Consider the following 7,542-nt stretch of genomic DNA (forward strand, 5'->3'; position numbering starts at 1 on the left):
CGCCTCTGCCCAGGCATAGTTCACCATCTTTCGGTACCATCGCGCGCGCTAGCTCCACCTGCCCGGCGGTGCGGGCCAGACGGGCCGGTGGTGCGCCCCCCGCCGGGGCGGGGGGATCCCACCTGAGCCGGCGGGCGCCGGCCTTCACCTTCATTGCGCCGTGGGGGCTCGAGAGACACCCTTTGACTCGCGCGCGCGTTAGACTCCTTGGTCCGTGTTTCAAGACGGGTCGGGTGGGTGGCCGACCTCACCGCGGACCTCGAGCGCCACTTGTACGAGGGCCGGATCTCGCCTGGCGGCGCTGGCGCGTCGGGACGGACTGAGGACAGTCCGTCCCGTCGACGACGCGCTGGGACGGGGGACGGGGGCCCGCCCCTCCCGCCGGGCAGGAGAGAAGGCGCGAGGACACTTCCCGCGCCCCGGGTAAGCGCAAAGTCGGAGCGTGGGGCTCTGTAAAGCCGGGCGCCCCGCTGAGGGGAGCCGCCTGCCACCTTCGCCCGCCCTTCCTGGCCAAACCGAGCCGGTCGCGCGCACCGCCGAAGAAGTGCACCCGACGGCGCCGAAGGCCCGACGGGCGGCGCCTCCCGTCAAGGGGATCCACGCACTGCGCGCTGGCCGGCCGGGCCCGCCGAGCTGAATCTCTCCGGCAGACCGTGGCGACTCCCACCCGCTTACTCTTAGCGTTTTCACGCCTGTTGAACTCTCTCTTCAAAGTTCTTTTCAACTTTCTCACGGTACTTGTCGATCATCGGTCTCGTGGCCGGTATTTAGCCTTAGATGGAGTTTACCACCCGCTTTGGCTGCATTCCCAAGCAACCCGACCGAAGAACCGCACTCGGGCGGGAGGGGGCCTGCTACCGCCTCACACCGCCCACGGGCTAAGCCTCCATCAGAAGGACTTGGGCCCCCGACCGCGCCGAGAGAGAACGGCCTTCTGTACGCCACATGTCCTCGCCGCCGTGGCCCGGGCGGATTCGGCGCTGGGCTTTCCTCTCTCGCCGCTACTGAGGGAATCTCAGTTAGTTTTTTCTCCGCTTAGTAATATGCTTAAATTCAGCGGTCGCCTCGCCTGATCTGAGGTCGCTGTCGGATATGGGTTAGGAGCGCCGCCGCGCTGCTGCTGCTGCGGGGCTGGCCTGAACAGGTCTCGCCGCGCGCCGGGCAGGGCGCCGAGGGGGCGAGAGACGGAGCGCGAACCTCCGCTACGCACGGAGCGTCCGAGGGGGCGGAGGGAGCCGGGGGGGTCCACGTCGGCGGGCGACGGAGGTGGCAGACACCCACCGGAAGCCGCCGAGAGGAGGACGCCGCCCGGTCCCAGACGCCTGGGGGACGCCACCTCTCGTGTGAGGGGGAAGCCGAGGAAGCGCCGACTCCGCGCCGAGGAGGCGATGCCCGTGGCGGTCTGCACTTGGGAGGACGGAGGGGAGCGGAAGCCCTCGCGACGCCCAGCCGCGGGACCCGGAGGTCCCGATCGATGGGAAAGCGACCCTCAGACAGGCGTGGCCCCGGGACGGACCCGGGCCGCAGCGCGCTCGGGCGTCGGCGATCGATGTGTCCTGCACCACATTAGTTCTCGCAGCTGGCTGCGTTCTTCATCGACGCACGAGCCGAGTGATCCACCGCTAAGAGTCGTACTGCGTTTGAGTTTAGCGCCCGGAGGCGAGGCCGAACTGCACAGGCTTGTGTGGGTTCAAAATACAAAGGGGGTCGCTCTCGACGGGCGCCCGCGAGAGGGGGACTTCAACCCACGGTCCCGGGCCTGCTGGGTACCCGCCGGGGGGGGGGTTGGCAAAGCAAAGTCTTTCAGAGGCTCATGGCCTCGCCCCACCCCGTGCCAAGGGGGTGGGGCGCCGCGTAGGTTGCCAAGCTCGCCGGAGGTGCGCTGCTCCTCCCAGGGGAACGGCGCCTTCTCGCGATCCTCTCCGCTTCGCCTTAGGTTTTTGTGCGGTTCTTTTTGCCGCCTTGGATGTTTGAGCGGCAGACCTCTCGGGCCACGGCCGCTGGAACATAGAGTAAAATAGGATGGAGGTTTTTTACCTCCGACGGGCGCCTCTTCGCGCGGAGGAGACTTTGAACCCACGGTCCCGGAGGCCGTGGCGGTACTCCACCAGGGCTCCGGCTCGCCCCGCCGCTGAAAGTGCAGGGGCCCCGCCGAGTGCAGCGACAGTCAAGTTCTCTCGGATCTCTCTCTCTCCGCCTTAGGTTTTTGTGCGTTCTTTTGCCGCTTTGGGTTTTTTGGCGCTGCAGACCTCTCGGCCACGGCCGCTGGATCATAGAGTAAAATAGGATAGAGGTTTTTTTACCCCGACGGGCGCTCCTCCTTCGCGGAGGAGACTTTGAACCCACGGTCCCGAGGCCGCATGGGTACCCGCCAGGGCCTCGCTCGCCCCGCCGCTGGAAAGCAGGGGCCCGCCGAGTGCAGCGACAGTCAAGTTCTCTCGATCTCTCTCTCTCTCTCCTCTCCGCCTTAGGTTTTTGTGCGGTTCTTTGCCGCTTTGGGTTTTTGAGCGGCAGACCTCTCGGCCACGGCCGCTGGATCATAGAGTAAAATAGGATAGAGGTTTTTTTACCTCGACGGGCGCCTCCTTCGCGGGAGGAGACTTTGAACCCACGGTCCCGGAGGCCGTAAGGGTACTCGCCAGGGCCCGGCTCGCCCCCGCCGCTGGAAAGCAGGGGCCCGCCGAGTGCAGCGACAGTCATGGGCGCCGCGTAGGTTGCTCAAGCCTCCGCGGGAGGTGCGCTGCCTCCCAGGGGAACGGCGCTCTTCTCGCGGATCTCTCTCTCCGCTGCCTTTAGGTTTTTGTGCGGTTCTTTTGCCGCCTTGGGTTTTTGAGCGGCAGACCTCTCGGCCACGGCCGCTGGATCATAGAGTAAAATAGGATAGAGGTTTTTTACCCGGACGGGCGCCTCCTTCGCGGAGGAGACTTTGAACCCACGGTCCCGAGGCCGCGGCGGTACTCGCCAGGGCCCCGCTCAGCCCCGCCGCTGGAGCGGGGGCCGCCGAGTGCAGCGACAGTCAAGTTCCCTTTTTTTTTCTTATCGCGCTCTGCGCTGCTGGTGCCCGGAGGGGAGAGGCCGCGCCGGAGCCGCCGGCCTCTGCCGCGCACCCGGAGCTTGAGACGGGGGGGAGGTGGGCTAGGCCTCGCCCGGGCGGTTTCGCTGGATCGGGCCGGGCCGATAATGATCCTTCCGCAGGTTCACCTACGGAAACCTTGTTACGACTTTTACTTCCTCTAGATAGTCAAGTTTGATCGTCTTCCCGGCGCTCCGCCAGAGCCCCGCGAGGGGCCCCGGCGGGGCCGGTCCGAGGACCTCACTAAACCATCCAATCGGTAGTAGCGACGGGCGGTGTGTACAAAGGGCAGGGACTTAATCAACGCGAGCTTATGACCCGCGCTTACTGGGAATTCCTCGTTGATGGGAAATAGTTTCAATCCCCAGTCCCGATCACGAGCGGGGTTCAGCGGGTTACCCGCGCCTCTCGGCGCAGGGTAGACACACGCTGATCCGCCCATTGTGGCGCGCGTGCAGCCCCGGACATCTAAGGGCATCACAGACCTGTTATTGCTCCATCTCGCGTGGCTGAACGCCACTTGTCCCTCTAAGAAGTTTTTGACGCCGACCCAAGTGGCCGCGCCACTATTTAGCAAGCCGGAGTCTCGTTCGTTATCGGAATGAACCAGACAAATCGCTTCCACCAACTAAGAACGCCATGCACCACCACCCACAGAATCGAGAAAGAGCTATCAATCTGTCAATCCTTCCGTGTCCGGGCCGGGTGAGGTTTCCCGTGTTGAGTCAAATTAAGCCGCAGGCTCCACTCCTGGTGGTGCCCTTCCGCAATTCCTTTAAGTTTCAGCTTTGCAACCATACTCCCGGAACCCAAAGACTGCGGGTTTCGCGCACGCCGCCCGGCGGGTCATGGGAATAACGCCGCCGATCGCTGGTCGGCATCGCTTACGGTCGGAACTACGACGGTATCTGATCGCCTTCAACCTCCGACTTTCGTTTCTGATTAATGAAAACATTCTTGGCAAATGCTGCCGCCATTCGCCTTTGCGCCGTCCAAGAATTTCACCTCTAGCGGCGCAATACGAATGCCCCGCCGCCCTCTTAATCATGGCTCCGGTTCCAGAAACCTGCAAAATAGAACCGAGTCCTATTCCATTATTCCTAGCTGCGTATTCAGCGGCGACGCCGCCTGCTTTGAACACTCTAATTTTTTCAAAGTAAACGCTTTGGCCCTCGGACCGACACCCAGCCAAGGGCATCCGGGGCGCCGAGGCAGGGACCTGGGACGGCGGTGGCTTCGCCTCGGCGGACCGCCAGCCAGATCCCGAGATCCAACTACGAGCTTTTTAACTGCAGCAACTTTAATATACGCTATTGAGCTGGAATTACCGCGCTGCTGGCACCAGACTTGCCTCCAATGGGTCCTCGCCATGTGTTTAAGATACGCCATTCCAATTACAGGGCCTCGAAAGAGACCTGTATTGTTATTTTTCGCCACTACCTCCGAGTCGGAATGGGTAATTTGGCGCGCTGCTGCCTTCCTTGATGTGGTAGCCGCTTTCAGGCTCCTCTCCGAATCGAACCCCGATTCCTCGCCACCCGTGGTCACCATGGTAGGCGCCTGATGTACCATCGAAAGTTGATAGGGCAGACATGAATGAATCGCCGCCGCCGCGAAGGGCGAGCGATCGCCCGAGGTTATCTAGAGTCACCAAAGGTACCGGTCCGAGGACGGATCGGGGGCCCGGATGGGTTTTGATCTGATAAATGCACGCTGCCTTCAGCCTCCCGCCCCGCGAGGAGAGGCGGTCGCCCGGTCGGCGCCGCTTGCATGTATTAGCTCTGGAATTGCCACAGTTATCCAAGTACCGGTGGAGCGATCAAAGGGACCATAACTGATTTAATGAGCCATTCGCAGTTTCACTGTACCGCCGTGGTGCACTTAGACCTGCATGGCTTAATCTTTGAGACAAGCATATGTTACTGGCAGGATCAACCAGGTAACCCCTGTGGGTCGTAGGGACCAACCGACGCTGGCGCTTTTTTTTGCACACACGGTCTCAGTCCGCCTGAGGAGGGGGCCTGGGCAGACCCCGCTGACCTCGGCTAAGACCGCCGCCATAGGGCGACGCGCTCGAACCTTTCTCGGCGGGGTCGCTGCTGGGTGGTGGCCGCTGGGATCGCGCCGACGCCGGAAAGTGTGTGTTTCACGGGACGGGGTACCGCCGCGCGCCGCCGGACGCTGCCGCGTTTCTGCCTCCACGCCCGCCGTGACGGACTCTCGCGCCTGACCGCCGCCAGGCCTCCTCCGGCGGGTTCGCGCCTTCCTCGGGCTGAGGGGGCCTGCTCGCAACGAACGCCCAAATTGCCCGGCGCGCGGGCGCGTGCTGTCAAAGCCCAAACGTAAACCCATTGCACGCCGTGCTCCTGCCAGGCACTCCCGATTTATAGCAGCAGCGGGCTGGCCGGGTGGGGTCTCTAGGCTAGGCGCGCCGCGCCCCAATCGATCACGCTGGGCCGAGGGGGACGCCGCCGCCGAACGCCCTCTCTCGGCGCCTGTGTCCGTGTTTCAGGTGAAGCGCTCGATAGCTCCTCGCCCGGAGCTTCAGAAAGATTGCGCTCAAAACCTAAGTCGATATGGACTTAGTCGCTTTTTCGACTTTTTTCGCGCCAGAGACTAAGTCCACAAAAACACGCTGCTCACCAAAATCGTACCCATGTAAAAGTTGTTCCTGTGTAAACGCCACCTCCAGGGTCGCGGGAAAATTTGAATCATGCCCGGAGGAGGCCTCTCGGTCGGCCTGACTCGAGCCTCGGAGGGTATGGAAGTCGGACCTTTCCCGGTTGACTTAGTGCAATTTTCAAACGAAAATCATCCAGGCGCTTCATCCGACCGATCGAGTCCGGTTATGCGCGCTTTCCGGACGCTTTCCCAATCGACTTCGCCGCCCTGGAGGAATTTTTTCGCTCAAAACCTAAGTCCAAACATCCAGGCGCTTCATCCGACCGATCGAGTCCGGTTAAGCGCGCCTTCCCGACGCTTTCCCACTCGACTTCGCCGCCCTGGAGGAAAAATTTTTTTGCTCAAAACCTAAGTCCAAACATCCAGGCGCTTCATCCGACCGATCGAGTCCGGTTAAGCGCGCCTTCCCGACGCTTTCCCACTCGACTTCGCCGCCCTGGAGGAAATTTTTTGCGTTTCAAAACCTAAGTCCAAACATCCAGGCGCTTCATCCGACCGATCGAGTCCGGTTAAGCGCGCTTTCCCGACGCTTTCCCACTCGACTTCCCCCGCCCTGGAGGAATTTTTTTCGTCGCTCAAAACCCTAAGTCCAAACATCCAGGCGCTTCATCCGACCGACGAGTCCGGTTAAGTGCGCCTTCCCGACGCTTTCCCACTCGACTTCGCCGCCCTGGAGGAAATTTTTTGGCGCTCAAAACCTAAGTCCAAACATCCAGGCGCTTCATCCGACCGATCGAGTCCGGTTAAGTGCGCCTTCCCGGACGCTTTCCCCACTCGACTTCGCCGCCCTGGAGGAAATTTTTTCGCTCAAAACCTAAGTCCAAACATCCAGGCGCTTCATCCGACCGATCGAGTCCGGTTAAGTGCGCCTTCCCGGACGCTTTCCCACTCGACTTCGCCGCCCTGGAGGAAATTTTTTTGCTTTCAAAACCTAAGTCCAGACATCCAGGCGCTTCATCCAGCCGATCTCGCCGGGTTAAGTGCGACTTCTCGGACGCTTCCCACTCGACTCCCGCCACCCTGGAGGATTTTTTTGCTTTCAAAACCTAAGTCCAAACATCCAGGCGCATATTTCAGACGATCTCGGCCGGTTAAGTGCGACTTCCCGACGCTTTCCCACTCGACTTCGCCACCCTGGAGGATTTTTTTTTGCTTTCAAAACCTAAGTCCAAACATCCAGGCGCATATTTCAGACGATCTCGGCCGGGTTATGCGACTTCTCGGACGCTTTCCCACTCGACTTCGCCGCCCTGGAGGAAATTTTTTTTTTTCAAAACCTAAGTCCAAACATCCAGGCGCATATTTCAGACGATCTCGCCGGGTTAAGTGCGACTTCCCGACGCTTTCCCACTCGACTTCGCCACCCTGGAGGATTTTTTTGCTTTCAAAACCTAAGTCCAAACATCCAGGCGCATATTTCAGACGATCTCGGCCGGGTTAAGTGCGACTTCTCGGACGCTTTCCCACTCGACCCCCGCCGTCCTGGAGGAAATTTTTTTGCTTTCAAAACCTAAGTCCAAACATCCAGGCGCATATTTCAGACGATCTCGCCGGTTAAGTGCGACTTCCCGACGCTTTCCCACTCGACCCCCGCCACCCTGGAGGATTTTTTTGCTTTCAAAACCTAAGTCCAAACATCCAGGCGCATATTTCAGACGATCTCGGCCGGTTATGCGACTTCTCGGACGCTTTCCACTCGACTTCGCCGGCCCTGGAGGAAATTTTTTGCTTTCAAAACCTAAGTCCAAACATCCAGGCGCATATTTCAGACGATCTCGCCGGGTTAA

At 60.8% G+C, this 7,542-nt stretch overlaps 1 non-coding gene across 1 annotated transcript in view; it reads right to left on the reverse strand.

Moving 5' to 3' along the window:
* The window catches only part of LOC122332041, a 4,009-nt gene extending 2,926 nt beyond the window's left edge, over positions 1-1,083 (reverse strand). The window contains exon 1 of the ribosomal RNA XR_006248393.1: positions 1-1,083. This exon is cut by the window's left edge and continues 2,926 nt beyond it. This is a non-coding gene — a ribosomal RNA (28S ribosomal RNA).
* Positions 1,084-7,542: the final 6,459 nt, after the last annotated feature.

Source organism: Puntigrus tetrazona, unplaced genomic scaffold, assembly GCF_018831695.1.
Source record: "Puntigrus tetrazona isolate hp1 unplaced genomic scaffold, ASM1883169v1 S000000003, whole genome shotgun sequence".
NCBI classification, from domain to species: domain Eukaryota; kingdom Metazoa; phylum Chordata; class Actinopteri; order Cypriniformes; family Cyprinidae; genus Puntigrus; species Puntigrus tetrazona.